The sequence below is a fragment of the Hordeum vulgare genome, chromosome 7H, assembly GCF_904849725.1.
Source record: "Hordeum vulgare subsp. vulgare chromosome 7H, MorexV3_pseudomolecules_assembly, whole genome shotgun sequence".
Lineage (NCBI taxonomy): Eukaryota > Viridiplantae > Streptophyta > Magnoliopsida > Poales > Poaceae > Hordeum > Hordeum vulgare.
In genome coordinates, this window is record NC_058524.1 from 616,629,220 (window position 1) to 616,645,787 (window position 16,568).

Consider the following 16,568-nt stretch of genomic DNA (forward strand, 5'->3'; position numbering starts at 1 on the left):
AAGTTTTGGGTGAAGTTCTTATGGACAAAGAGAAAAAGAGTGTCAAGAGCTCAAGCTTGGGGATGCCCAAGGCACCCCAAGAGATTCAAGTATGCCGTAAAAGCCTAAGCTTGGGGATGCCTCGGGAAGGCATCCCCTCTCTCGTCTTCAATCCATCGGTAACGTTACTTGGGGCTATATTTTTATTCACCACATGTTATGTGTTTTTGCTTGGAGCGTCTTGTATTGTAGGAGTCTTTTATTTTTGTTGTGTCACAATCATCCTTGCTGCACACCTAGAGAGAGAGACATGCACACACCGTGATTTTGTCGAGATTCACTTATATCTTTTGGTAGACAATTCAGCTCACATGTGCTTCACTTATATCTTTTGAGCTAGATACTTTTGCTCTATGTGCTTCACTTATATCTTTTAGAGCACAACGGTGCGTGACTTGGTAGTTGATCTATGCTTTGAAAGTAGTCTCAAAAGGGGTGGTTATCCAAAGAGATACGAAAACTTCCACCTTCATGTGCATTGAATAGTTAGAGAAGTTTGATTCATCTCAATTAGTTTTGAGTTGTGGTTATGGTAATATTGAAGTCTTGCTAGTAAGATGTTGTGGATCTAGAAATACTTGTGTTGAAGTTAGTGATTCCCGTAGCATGCACGTATGGTGAACTGTGATACGTCTCAAACGTATCTATAATTTTTGATGGTTTCACGCTGTTATCTTGTCTTATTTGATTGTTTTATGTACCTTTTATATGTTTTTTGGGACTAACTTATTAATTCAGTGCCAAGTGCCAGTTCCTGTTTTTTCCGTGTTTTTGACTCTTTTCAGATCTGATTTTGGAACGGAGTCCAAACGGAAGAAAAACCCCGAAATGATTTTTTCCCGAATGGAAGAAGATCAGGGGGCCTTTGGGCCAAGCTAGGTGGGCTCCAGGGAGCCCACAAGCCCCCACTCCGACACCAGGGGAGGCGGCGGTGGGCAGGCTTGTGGCCTCCCTGGAGGCCCCCTGACCTAGATATTTGGCCTATAAATTCCCAAATATTCCGCAAAAAATCAGGGGAGCCTCGAAAATACTTTTCCGCCGCCGCAAACTTCCGTTTACGCAAGATCTCATCTGGAGACCCTTCGCGGCGCCCTGCCGGAGGGGACTTTGGAGTTGGAGGGCTTCTTCATCATCATCATCGCCCCTCCAATGACTCGTGCGTAGTTCACTTCATACCTGCGGGTCCGTAGTTAGTAGCTAGATGGCTTCTTCTCTCTCTTGGATCTTCAATACAAAGTTCTCCATGATCTTCATGGAGATCTATCCGATGTAATCTTCTTTGGCGGTGTGTTTGTGGAGATCCGATGAATTGTGGATTTGTGATCAGATTATCTATGATATATATTTGAGTCTTTGTTGATTTCTTATATGCATGCTTTGATATCCTTGTAAGTCTCTCTGAGTCTTGGGTTTTGTTTGGCCAACTAGATCTATGATTCTTGCAATGGTAGAAGTGCTTGGTTTTGGGTTCTGTCATGTGATGACCTTTCCGAGTGACAGTAGGGGCAGCAAGGCACACATCAAGTAGTTGCCATCAAGGGAAAAAGATGGGGTTTTTATCATTGGTTTGAGATTATCCCTCTACATCATGTCATCTTGCTTAAGGCGTTACTCTGTTCTTATGGACTTAATACACCAGATGCATGCTGGATAGCGGTCGACGTGTGGAGTAATAGTAGTAGATGCAGACAGTATCGGTCTACTTGTTTTGGACGTGATGCCTATGGAAATAATCATTGCATAGATATCGTCACGACTTTGCGCGGTTCTATCAATTGCTCGACAGTAATTTGTGCACCCACCGTCTACTTGCTTTCATGAGAGAAGCCACTAGTAAACACTACGGCCCCCGGGTCTATTCACATCCATCGTTTACATCTCCGCTTTGACTTTGCTTTGTTACTTTGTTGCTTTCAGTTCTTACTTGGCAAACAATCTATAAGGGATTGACAACCCCTTCATAGCGTTGGGAGCAAGTTTTTGTGTTTGTGCAGGATCTTGAGATACTCCTCCACTGGATTGATACCTTGGTTCAAACTGAGGGAAATACTTACCACCGCTACGCTACATCACCCTTTCTGCTTCGAGGGAACACCAACGCAAGGCTCCAAGGCCACGGGGGAAATCCTTTGCATACTTGCCTAGGAAGTCCCTTAAGGCGTAGTCGCAGCAGAAAGATCAAGCCAAGTATTCTCCCATCGACGTGCCTATTTCTGGAGCCGTTGCCGGGGATACACAGCTGACATCAGAAGTATTTCTGGCGCCGTTGGAAGGTCTTTTGTTGCAGTAGCAGAAGTATTTCAGGCGCCGTTGCGGGGGAGGAGAAATCAAGATCTATCCAAGTAGGTCTCACAAACTCTTCTCTTGCATTTACTTTTGTTGCCAGTTGCCTCTCCTTTTCCTCTCCCCCACTTCACATTTGCCGTTTTCATTCGCCTTTCGCCTTTGCCGTTTTCTTTTGCCTTTGCCGGTTTTCTTGCTTGCTTGTGTGCTTGTTTGTTTGTTGAAGTCATCATGGCTGAAAACACCAAACTTTGCGACTTCTCGAGCACTAATAATAATGATTTTATTAGTACCCCGATTGCTCCCGCCACTAGTGCGAAATCGTATGAAATCAACGCAGATTTGCTGAATCTTGTTATGAAAGAGCAATTCTCTCGCCTTCCTAGTGAAGATGCCGCATCCCATCTCAATACCTTCATTGAGCTTTGTGATATGCAAAAGAAAAGAGATGTGGATAATGGCATGATTAAGTTGAAACTTTTTCCTTTCTCGTTGCGAGATCACGCAAAAACTTGGTTTTCTTCTTTGCCTAAAAATAGTATCGATTCTTGGGATAAGTGCAAAGATGCTTACATATCCAAGTATTTTCCACAGGCTAAGATCATCTCCTTACGTAACGATATCATGAATTTCAAGAAACTTGATCATGAACACGTTGCACAATCTTGGGAGAGGATGAAGCTTATGATTAGAAATTTCCCGCTCATGGCTTGAGTTTGTGAATGATTATACAAATCTTTTACGCTGGCTTGAATTTCGCTTCTCGCAATATCTTGGACTCCGCCTTAGGTGGAACGTTCATGGAAATCATGTTAGGAGACGCTACAAAACTCCTAGACAATATCATGACCAACTATTCTCAGTGGCACACTGAAAGGTCGCCTGCTAGCAAAAAGGTGCACGCTATAGAAGAGATTAACTCGCTCAGTGCTAAGATGGATGAGTTGATGAATTTGGTTGCTAGTAGAAATGCTACCGTAGATCCTAATGACATGCCACTATCTTCTTTGATTGAGAGTAGAAACGCTAGTTTGGACGTGAATTTTGTTGGTAAGAACAATTTTGGCAACAATAATGCTTTTACAGGAAACTATGTTCCTAGGCCTTTTCCTAGTAACTCCTCTAACAATTATGGCAATTCCTACGGCAACACTTGTGGAAATCACAACAAATTACCCTCTGATTTAGAGAGTAATGTCAAAGAGTTATCAACTCTCAAAAGATTTTCAATGCGTCCGTAGAGGAAAAACTACTCAAAATAGATGATTTGGCTAAGAGCGTTGACATGATGTCTTGTGATATTGATGCTTTGAAAGTTAGATGCGCTCCTCCCAAGGTCAACTTGGATGAAACTTTGAAAGCTATGCGTATCTCCATGAATGAGAGCAAAGAAAGAACCGCCCAACTTCGCGCTAGACATTAATGGTTTAAAAGGGTGCGTTCTAGTGATGCAAATCACGAAGATCTTAAAGTGCTTGGTGTGTCTCCTCTTGAATATTTGTTTTCGCGTGTCAAACCTACTTCTGGAGGGGCTGGATATGAATCCACTTTGGTTGAAAAACGCCCCAATGATTCGGAGTCCACCTATCTTGATGATAAAGGTGTGGAGAGTGGAGTAGAAGAAGTCAAAATTTTGGGTAGTAATGAAACTCCCACTTTGGATTTCAAGGAATTCAATTATGATGATTGCTCCTTGTTTGAATGCATTTCTTTGATGCAATCCATTGCAAACTCTCCACATGCTTATAGCCAAAGCAAAGCCTTTACCGTGCATATCGTAGATGCTATGATGAAATCTCTTGAAGAGAAGCTCGAACTATAAATCTCTATACCTAGAAAACTTCATGATGAGTGGGAACCTACTATCAAAATCAAGATCAAAAACTATGAGTGCAATGCTTTGTGTGATTTGGGTGCTAGTGTTTTCGCGATTCCAAAGTCTTTATGTGATATTCTTGGTTTTCATGAGATTGAAGAGTGTTCTCTTAATTTGCATCTTGCGGATTCTACTGTCAAGAAACCCATGGGGAGGATCGATGATGTTCTTATTGTTGCAAATAAGAACTATGTACCCGTGGATTTCATTGTACTTGACATAGATTGCAATCCTTCATGTCCCATTATTCTTGGTAGACCTTTCCTAAGGACTATTGGTGCTATCATCGATATGAAGGAAGGGAATATTAGATTTCAGTTTACTTTAAAGAAGGGCATGGAGCACTTTCCTAGAAATAAAATAAGATTGCCTTATGAATCTATGATGAGGGCTACTTATGGTTTGAGCACCAAAGATGACTATACGTGATTCCATCACTTTCGCCTAGCTAAGGGAGTTAAACAAAGGCGCTTGTTGGGAGGCAACCCAACGAATCTATCATTTTTCTTTCTGTTTTGTGTTTTCCACACTTTCATAATTCTATTATGATTGTGTTTTTTGTGTTTCTTTTTGCGTTTGTGCCAAGCAAAACCGTTATGATTAGTCTTGGGGATGATCGTTTGGTCATGCTGGAAAAGACAGAAACTTTCTGCTCACGAAAAGAATTTTCAATTTTTTCTGTAAGTGCTTTTGAGTTGATTATTTTTTCTGCTGATTGCTACGCAAATTCTTCCGACTGTCGTAATTTTTCATAATTTTTGAAATACCAGAGGTATACGAAATATACAGATTGCTACAGACTAGTCTGTTGTTAACAGATTCTGTTTTTTGTTGTGTTGGTTGCTTATTTTGATGAAACTATGGATAGTATCGGGGGGTATTATCCATGGAAGATTGAAATTACAGTAACCCAAAATCAGCACAAGTAGAATTTAAGTTTTCTACAGTACCTAAGGAAGTGGTGGTTTGCTTTCTTGTACTAATGTTATCACGAGTTTCTGTTTAAGTTTCGTGTTGTGAAGTTTTCAAGTTTTGGGTGAAGTTCTTATGGACAAAGAGATAAAGAGTGGCAAGAGCTCAAGCTTGGGGATTCCCAAGGCACCCCAGGAGATTCAAGGATGCCGTAAAACCTAAGCTTGGGGATGCCCCGGGAAGGCATCCCCTCTCTCGTCTTCAATCCATCGGTAACGTTACTTGGGGCTATATTTTTATTCACCACATGTTATGTGTTTTTTCTTGGAGCGTCTTGTATCGTAGGAGTCTTTTATATTTGTTGTGTCACAATCATCCTTGCTGCACACCTAGAGAGAAAGACATGCACTCACCGTGATTTTGTCGAACTTCACTTATATCTTTTGGTAGACAATTCAGCTCACATGTGCTTCACTTATATCTTTTGAGCTAGATACTTTTGCTCTGTGTGCTTCACTTATATCTTTTAGAGCAGAGCAGTGTGTGGCTTGGTAGTTGATCTATGCTTTGAAAGTAGTCTCAAAAGGGGTAGTTATCCAAAGGGATACGAAAACTTCCACCTTCATGTGCATTGAATAGTTAGAGAAGTTTGATTCATCTCAATTAGTTTTGAGTTGTGGTTATGGTAATAATAAAGTCATGCTAGTGAGGTGTTGTGGATCTAGAAATACTTGTGTTAAAGTTAGTGATTCCCGTAGCATGCACGTATGGTGAACCGCTATGTGATGAAAACTGAGCATGATTAGTCTATTGATTGTCATCCTTTGCGTGGCGGTCGGGATCGCGCGATGGTTTATACCTACCAACCCTTCCCCTAGGAGTATGCGTTGAATGCTTTGTTTCGATTACTAATAAAACTTTTGCAACAAGTATATGAGTTCTTCATGACTAATGTTGAGTCCATGGTTTAGATGCACTTTCACCTTCCACCATCACTATCTTCTTAGTGCCGTGCAACTTTTGCCGGTGCACAAAACCCACCATTAGCCTCCCTCAAAAGAGCCACCATACCTACCTACTATGGCTTTTTCAAAGTCATCCTGAGATATATTGCCATGCAACTACCACCATGACATGTGCCACCACGTCTACATTGCCATTGCATGATCGTAAGATAGCTAGCATGATGTTTCCATTGATGTCTATGCCATGCTAGATCATTGCCATGGTACACTACCGAAGGCATTCCATATAGAGTCATAGTTGCTCTAAGTTTTGAGTTGAAAGTGTGATGATCATCATTAATGGAGCATTGTCCCATGTGAGGAAATAAAAGAGGCCAAATAAGCCCACCAAAATAAATAAAAAAGAGGCCAAAGATCCCACCAAAATAAAAAAATAAAAATAATGAGAGAAAAAGAGAGAAGGGACAATGCTACCACCTTTTCCACACTTGTGCATATTAAGCACCATGATCTTCATGATTGAGAGTCTCTCGTTTTTTCACCACCATATAGCTAGTGGGAAATTTTCATTATATAACTTGGCTTGTATATTCCTATGATAGGCTTCCTCAAAATTGCCTTAGGTCTTCGTGAGCAAGCAAGTTGGATGCACACCCACTAGTTTTATTTAAGAGCTTTCACATACTCATAGCTCTAGTGCATCAATTGTATGGCAATCCCTACTCATTCACATTGATATCTATTGATGAGCATCTCCATAGCTCATTGATATGCCTAGTTAATGTGACTATCTTCTCCTTTTTTGTCTTGCAACCTCCACCACATTCCACGCCATCTATAGTGCTATAACCATGGCTCACGCTCATGTATTGCGTGAGAGTTGAAAAGGTTTGAGAAAGTAAAGGTGTGAAACAATTACTTGGCCAATACCGGGGTTGTGCATGATTTAAATTCATTGTGCAATGATGATAGAGCATAGCCAAACTATATGCTTTTGTAGGGATATCTTTCTTTTGGCCTTGTTATTTTGAAAGTTCATGATTACTTTGCTAGTTTGCTTGAATTATTATTGTTTCCACGTCCATAGCAAACTATTGTTTTGAATCTAATGGATATGAACATTCATGTCACATAAGAGGAATTACAAAGGATGTTGGAAATATGCCCTAGAGGCAATAATAAAATGGTTATTATCATATTTCCTTGTTCATGATAATCGTCTATCGTTCATGCTATAATTGTATTAACAGGAAACAATAATACATGTGTGAATGAATAGATCACAATGTGTCCCTAGCAAGCCTCTAGTTGGCTAGCTCGTTAGTCAATAGATGATCATGGTTTCCTGATCATGGACATTGGATGTCATTGATAACGGGATCACATCATTGGGAGAATGATGTGGTGGACAAGACCCAATACTAAGCCTAGCACTAGATCGTATTGTTCGTATGCTAATGTTTTTCTAATGTCAAGTATCTTTTCCTTCGACCGTGAGATTGTGCAACTCCCGGATACCGTAGGAGTGCTTTGGGTGTATCAAACGTCACAACGTAACTGGGTGACTATAAAGGTGCACTACGGGTACCTCCGAAAGTGTCTGTTGGGTTGGCACGAATCGAGATCGGGATTTGTCACTCCGTGTGACGGAGAGGTATCTCTGGGCCCACTCGGTAGAACATCATCATGAGCTCAATGTGACTAAGGAGTTAGTCACACGATGACGTGCTACGGAACGAGTAAAGAGACTTGCCGGTAACGAGATTGAACAAGGTATAGGTATACCGACGATCGAATCTCGGGCAAGTTCTATACCGACAGACAAAGGGAATCGTATACGGGATTGATTGAATCCTTGACATCGTGGTTCATCCGATGAGATCATCGTGGAGCTAGTGGGAGCCACCATGGGTATCCAGACCCCGCTGATGGTTATTGGCCAGAGAGGTGTCTCGGTCATGTCTGCCTGTCTCCCGAACCCGTAGGGTCTACACACTTAAGGTTCGATGACGCTAGGGTTATAGGGAATTGTTATACGAGGTTACCGAAAGTTGTTCGGAGTCCCGGATGAGATCCCGGACGTCACGAGGAGCTCCGGAATGGTCCGGAGGTAAAGATTGATATATAGGACGGATGGTTTCAGACTCCGGAAGTGTTTCGGGCATCACCGGTAACGTACCGGGACCACCGGAGGTGGTCCCGGGGGACCACCGAAGGGGGGCTGCGACCCCAAGAGGTAAGATGGGCTAAGTGGGGGTGGGAACCAGCCCCTAGTTGGGCTGGTATGCCTCCCCACTCAGCCCATGGCGCAGGGGAAAGGAAAAGAGGGGGGGAACCCTAATTTAGGTGGGCCTTAGGCCCACCAGAGGGGTGCGCCACCCCTCCCCCTTGCCCTGGCCGCCACCCCTTCCCCATCTGAGGGCTGCCGCACCCCTTAGGGGTGGGAACCCTAAGGGCTGCACCCCCTCCCTCTCCCCCTATATATAGATGAGGTTCGGGGCTGTTTGAGACACGGTTTAATCTCTCTCTCGCAGCCCTGCTCCTCTCCCTCCTCCTCTCTGCCGGCGCTTGGCGAAGCCTTGCCGGGAGACCTCGTCTCTCCACCAACACCACGCCGTCGTGTTGCTGGTCTTCTTCCCCAACCTCTCCCTCCTCCTTGCTGGATCAAGGTGCGGGAGACGTCACCGGGCTGCACGTGTGTTGAACGCGGAGGTGCCGTTGTTCAGCACTAGATCGGAATCGCTGCGAGTACGACTCCATCAACCGCGTTCTAGCAACGCTTCCGCTTAGCGATCTTCAAAGGTACGAAGATGCTCTTACCCCTCTCTCGTTGCTGGTCTCTCCATAGGAAGATCTGAATATGTGTAGGAAAATTTTGAATTTATGCTACGTTACCCAACAGTGGCATCCGAGCCAGGTTTTCTATGCGTAGATTCTATGCACGAGTAGAACACAAAAGTTGTGGGCGATGGTTTGTCAATTTGCTTGCCGTTACTAGTCTTATTCTTTTCCGGCGGTATTGTGGGATGAAGCGGCCCGGACCGACCTTACACGTACGCTTACGTGAGACTGGTTCCATCGACAGACATGCACATCGTGCATAAAGGTGGCTAGCGGGTGTCTGTCTCTCCTACTCTAGTCGGATTGGATTTGATGAAAAGGGTCCTTATGAAGGGTAAATAGCTTTGGCATATCATCGTTGTGGCTGTCACGTAGGTAAGAAGGCGTTCTTGCTAGAAACCCAAATCAGCCACGTAAAACTTGCAACAACAATTAGAGGACGTCTAACTTGTTTTTGCAGGGTTTGACATGTGATGTGATATGGCCAAAGTTGTGATGTTGCATGTATGATGTATGAGATGATCATGTTATTGTAATAGGTTTCACGACTTGCATGTCGATGAGTATGACAACCGGCAGGAGCTATAGGAGTTGTCTTAATTTATTGTATGAGATGCAACGCCATGTGCTTGCTACTTTTACTTCATTGCTAACGGTTAGCCATAGTAGTAGTGATAGTAGTAGTTGGCGTGACGACTTCACGGAGACACGATGATGGAGATCATGGTGTCACGCCGGTGACGATGATGATCATGCGATGCCTGAAGATGGAGATCGAATGAGCAAAGATGATAATGGCCATATCATGTCACTATATGATTGCATTGTGATGTTTATCATGTTTTACATCTTATTGCTTAAAACGACGGTAGCATAATAAGATGATCCCTCCTAAAATTTCGAGAACGTATTCCCCTAAGTGTGCACCGTTGAGAAGGCTCGTTGTCTCGAAGCACCACGTGATGATCGGGTGTGATAGATTCTAACGTTCGCATACAACGGGTGTAAGCCAGATTTACACACGCAAAACACTTAGGTTGACTCGACGAGCTTAGCATGTACAGACATGACCTCGAATACAAGAGACCGAAAGGTCGAACATGAGTCGTATGGTTGAATACGATCAGCATGAAGTTGCTCACCATGGTGACTAGTCCGTCTCACGTGATGATCGGACACGGGTTAGTCAACATGGATCATGTATCACTTAGATGACTAGAGGGATGTCGATTTAAGTGGGAGTTCATACTTAATTTGATTAAATGAACTTAATTGTCATGAACTTAGTCTAAAAAGGTTGTCTTTATAAATATTGTAGATGTCCAACGTCAACCTCCACTTCAACGCATTCCTAGAGAAAAACAAGCTGAAAGATGATGGTAGCAACTATGCGGACTGGGTTCGCAACCTGAAGCTCATCCTTGAAGCAGCTAAAAAGGCTTATGTCCTTAATGCGCCGCTAGGTGACCCTCCCGCTCCCGCAGCATCCCAGGACGTTCTAAACGTCTGGCAAGCGCGGAGTGATGACTACTCTCTGGTCAGGTGTGGCATGTTATACAGTTTAGAAACAGGGCTCCAAAGACGTTTTGAGCAACACGGGGCATATGAGATGTTCCAAGAGCTGAAGCTAGTTTTTCAAGCTCATGCCCGTGTCGAGAGATATGAAGTCTCCGACAAGTTCTTCAGCTGTAAGATGGAGGAGAACAGTTCTGTCAGTGAGCACATACTCAAAATGTCTGGGTTACACGGTCGTCTGACTTCACTAGGAGTCGAACTTCCGGATGATGCTATCATTGACAGAATCCTCCAGTCTCTCCCACCAAGCTACAAAGGCTTTGTGCTTAACTACAACATGCAAGGGATGGAGAAAACCATTCCCGAGTTGTACTCGATGCTCAAGTCTGCAGAAGTAGAAATCAAGAAGGAGCATCAAGTGTTGATGGTCAACAAGACCACTAGTTTCAAGAAAGGCAAGGGTAAGAAGAACTTCAAGAAAGACGGCAAAGCTGTTGCCGCGCCCGGTAAGCCAGATGCCGGGAAGAAGAAAAAGAACGGACCCAAGCCTGAGACTGAGTGCTTCTACTGCAAGGGAAAAGGTCACTGGAAGCGGAACTGCCCCAAATACTTAGCGGACAAGAAGGCCGGCAACGTTAAAGGTATATGTGATATACATGTTATTGATGTGTACCTTACCAGCGCTCGTAGTAGCTCCTGGGTATTTGATACCGGTGCTGTTGCTCACATTTGCAACTCAAAGCAGGAACTGCGGAATAAGCGGAGACTGGCCAAGGACGAGGTGACGATGCGCGTCGGGAATGGTTCAAAAGTCGATGTGATCGCCGTCGGCACGCTACCTCTACATCTACCGTCAGGATTAGTTTTGAACCTCAATAATTGTTATTTAGTACCAGCTTTAAGCATGAACATTGTATCAGGGTCTTGCTTAATGCGAGACGGCTACTCATTTAAGTCAGAGAATAATGGTTGTTCTATTTATATGAGTGATATGTTTTATGGTCATGCTCCGCTGGTGAATGGTTTATTCTTGATGAATCTCGATCGTGATGTTACGCATATTCATAGTGTGAGTACCAAAAGATGCAAAGTTGATAATGATAGTCCCACATACCTGTGGCACTGCCGCCTTGGTCATATCGGCGTTAAGCGCATGAAGAAGCTCCATACTGATGGACTGCTAGAGTCTCTTGACTTTGAATCATTTGACACATGCGAGCCGTGCCTCATGGGCAAGATGACTAAGACTCCATTCTCAGGAATAATGGAGAGAGACACCGACTTATTGGAAATAATACATACTAATGTGTGTGGTCCAATGAACGTTGAAGCTCGCGGTGGTTATCGTTATGTTCTCACTCTCACCGATGATTTGAGTAGGTATGGGTATATCTACTTGATGAAGCACAAATCTGAGACGTTTGAAAAGTTCAAGGAATTTCAGAGTGAGGTTGAGAATCAACGTGACAGAAAAATTAAATGTCTACGATCTGATCGTGGAGGAGAATATTTGAGTCACGAGTTTGGCACACACCTAAGGAAGTATGGAATCGTTTCACAACTAACACCGCCTGGCACACCGCAGCGCAACGGACTGTCTGAACGTCGTAATCGCACTTTATTAGATATGGTACGATCTATGATGTCTCTCACCGACTTACCGCTATCATTTTGGGGATACGCACTAGAAACTGCAGCATTCACTTTAAATAGGGCACCGTCTAAATCCGTTGAGACGACACCGTATGAACTATGGTTTGGCAAGAAACCTAAGTTGTCGTTTCTTAAAGTTTGGGGCTGCGATGCTTATGTGAAGAAACTTCAACCAGAAAAGCTCGAACCCAAAGCGGAGAAATGCGTATTCATAGGATACCCTAAGGAAACTATTGGGTATACCTTCTATCTTAGATCCGAAGGTAAAACCTTTGTTGCCAAGAACGGATCCTTTCTAGAGAAAGAGTTTCTCTCGAAAGAAGTAAGTGGGAGGAAGGTAGAACTTGATGAGGTAATTACACCCCCTCTCGAACAGGAAAGTAGCGCAGCGCAAGAAGTTGTTCCTGTGGTGCCTACACCGACTGAAGAGGAAGTTAATGATGATGATCATGAAGCTTCGGATCAAGTTACTACTGAACCACGAAGGTCCACAAGGGTACGCTCCGCACCAGAGTGGTACGGGAACCCTGTGATGGAAATCATGTTGTTAGACAACGGTGAACCTTCGAACTATGAAGAAGCGATGGCGGGCCCGGATTCCAACAAATGGCTTGAGGCCATGAAATCCGAGATAGGATCCATGTATGAGAACAAAGTATGGACTTTGGTGGACTTGCCCGATGACCGGCGAGCCATAGAAAATAAATGGATCTTCAAGAAGAAGACTGATGCGAACGGTAATGTAACCGTTTACAAAGCTCGACTTGTCGCAAAGGGTTTTCGACAAATTCAAGGAGTTGACTACGAAGAGACTTTCTCTCCCGTAGCGAAGCTGAAATCAGTCCGAATCATGTTAGCAATTGCCGCCTTTTATGATTATGAAATTTGGCAAATGGACGTCAAAACAGCGTTCCTTAACGGGAACCTTAAGGAAGAGTTGTATATGATGCAACCAGAAGGTTTTGTCGATCCTAAAGGTGCTAACAAAGTATGCAAGCTCCAGCGCTCCATCTATGGGCTGGTGCAAGCATCTCGGAGTTGGAACATTCGCTTTAATGAGGTGATTAAAGCGTTTGGGTTCATACAGGTTTACGGAGAAGCCTGTCTGTACAAGAAAGTGAGTAGGAGCTCTGTAGCTTTCCTCGTACTATATGTGGATGACATATTATTGATGGGGAATGATATAGAGATGTTGGAGAGCATAAAGGCCTATTTGAACAAGAGTTTTTCAATGAAGGACCTTGGAGAAGCTGCATACGTATTAGGCATCAAGATCTATAGAGATAGATCGAGACGCCTCATAGGTCTTTCGCAAAGTACATACCTTGACAAGATATTGAAGAAGTTCAATATGGAAAACTCAAAGAAAGGGTTCTTGCCAGTTTTGCAAGGTATGAGATTGAGTAAGACTCAGTCGCCGACCACGGCAGCAGATAGAGAGAAGATGAGTTCTGTCCCCTACGCTTCAGCCGTGGGCTCTCTAATGTATGCCATGTTGTGTACCAGACCTGATATAAAACTTGCGATAAGCTTGGTAGGAAGGTACCAAAGTAATCCCGGTACGGAACACTGGACAGCGGTCAAGAATATCCTTAAGTACCTGAAAAGGACTAAGGAAATGTTTCTCGTTTATGGAGGTGACGAAGAGCTCGTCGTAAAGGGTTACGTCGATGCTAGCTTCGACACAGATCCGGATGACTCTAAGTCACAAACCGGATACGTATATGTGTTGAATGGTGGGGCAGTAAGCTGGTGCAGCAGCAAGCAAGAAGTCGTGGCAGCATCTACATGTGAAGCGGAATACATAGCTGCTTCAGAAGCAGCTCATGAAGGAATTTGGATGAAGGAGCTCATCACCGACCTTGGAGTGGTTCCAAGTGCGTCGGGTCCTATGACACTCTTCTGTGATAACACTGGAGCCATTGCCATAGCCAAGGAGCCCAGGTTTCACCGGAAGACGAAGCACATCAAGCGCCGCTACAACTCCATCCAGGACCATGTCCAGAGTGGAGTAATAGATATTTGTAAAGTACACACGGATCTGAATATTGCAGACCCGTTGACTAAACCTCTTCCACGAGCAAAACATGATCAGCACCATAATGCTATGGGTGTTCGATACATCACAATGTAACTAGATTATTGACTCTAGTGCAAGTGGGAGACTGTTGGAAATATGCCCTAGAGGCAATAATAAAATGGTTATTATCATATTTCCTTGTTCATGATAATCGTCTATCGTTCATGCTATAATTGTATTAACAGGAAACAATAATACATGTGTGAATGAATATATCACAATGTGTCCCTAGCAAGCCTCTAGTTGGCTAGCTCGTTAGTCAATAGATGATCATGGTTTCCTGATCATGGACATTGGATGTCATTGATAACGGGATCACATCATTGGGAGAATGATGTGGTGGACAAGACCCAATACTAAGCCTAGCACTAGATCGTATTGTTCGTATGCTAATGTTTTTCTAATGTCAAGTATCTTTTCCTTCGACCGTGAGATTGTGCAACTCCCGGATACCGTAGGAGTGCTTTGGGTGTATCAAACGTCACAACGTAACTGGGTGACTATAAAGGTGCACTACGGGTACCTCCGAAAGTGTCTGTTGGGTTGGCACGAATCGAGATCGGGATTTGTCACTCCGTGTGACGGAGAGGTATCTCTGGGCCCACTCGGTAGAACATCATCATGAGCTCAATGTGACTAAGGAGTTAGTCACACGATGACGTGCTACGGAACGAGTAAAGAGACTTGCCGGTAACGAGATTGAACAAGGTATAGGTATACCGACGATCGAATCTCGGGCAAGTTCTATACCGACAGACAAAGGGAATCGTATACGGGATTGATTGAATCCTTGACATCGTGGTTCATCCGATGAGATCATCGTGGAGCTAGTGGGAGCCACCATGGGTATCCAGACCCCGCTGATGGTTATTGGCCAGAGAGGTGTCTCGGTCATGTCTGCCTGTCTCCCGAACCCGTAGGGTCTACACACTTAAGGTTCGATGACGCTAGGGTTATAGGGAATTGTTGTACGAGGTTACCGAAAGTTGTTTGGAGTCCCGGATGAGATACCGGACGTCACGAGGAGCTCCGGAATGGTCCGGAGGTAAAGATTGATATATAGGACGGATGGTTTCAGACTCCGGAAGTGTTTCGGGCATCACCGGTAACGTACCGGGACCACCGGAGGTGGTCCCGGGGGACCACCGAAGGGGGGCTGCGACCCCAAGAGGTAAGATGGGCTAAGTGGGGGTGGGAACCAGCCCCTAGTTGGGCTGGTATGCCTCCCCACTCAGCCCATGGCGCAGGGGAAAGGAAAAGAGGGGGGGAACCCTAATTTAGGTGGGCCTTAGGCCCACCAGAGGGGTGCGCCACCCCTCCCCCTTGCCCTGGCCGCCACCCCTTCCCCATCTGAGGGCTGCCGCACCCCTTAGGGGTGGGAACCCTAAGGGCTGCGCCCCCTCCCTCTCCCCCTATATATAGATGAGGTTCGGGGCTGTTTGAGACACGGTTTAATCTCTCTCTCGCAGCCCTGCTCCTCTCCCTCCTCCTCTCTGCCGGCGCTTGGCGAAGCCTTGCCGGGAGACCTCGTCTCTCCACCAACACCACGCCGTCGTGTTGCTGGTCTTCTTCCCCAACCTCTCCCTCCTCCTTGCTGGATCAAGGTGCCGGAGACGTCACCGGGCTGCACGTGTGTTGAACGTGGAGGTGCCGTTGTTCGGCACTAGATCGGAATCGCTGCGAGTACGACTCCATCAACTGCGTTCTAGCAACGCTTCCGCTTAGCGATCTTCAAAGGTATGAAGATGCTCTTACCCCTCTCTCGTTGCTGGTCTCTCCATAGGAAGATCTGAATATGCATAGGAAAATTTTGAATTTATGCTACGTTACCCAACAAAGGACACCTATGCTAGGTAGCATGAAAGCATCAAAAATTCATTCTTTATCACTTCCCTACTCAAGGACGAGCAGAAGTTAAGCTTGGGGATGCTTCATACGTCTCAAACGTTTCTATAATTTTTGATGGTTTCACGCTGTTATCTTGTCTTCTTTGGTTGTTTTATGTACCTTCTATATCTTTTTTGGGACTAACTTATTAATTCAGTGCCAAGTGACACTTCCTGTTTTTTCCGTGTTTTTGATTCTTTTCAGATCTGATTTTGGAACGGAGTCCAAACGGAAGAAAAACCTCGAAAAGATTTTTTTCCCGAACGGAAGAAGATCAGGGGGCCTTTGGGCCAAGCTAGGTGGGTTCCAGGGAGCCCACAAGCCCCCACTCCACCACTAGGGGGAGGCGGCGGTGGCCAGGCTTGTGGACTCCCTGGCCGCCCCCTGACCTAGATCTTTGGCCTATAAATTCCCAAATATTCTGCAAAAAATCAGGGGAGCCTCGAAAATACTTTTCCGCCGCCGTAAGCTTCCGTTTCCGCGAGATCTCATCTGGAGACCCTTCCCGGCGCCCAGC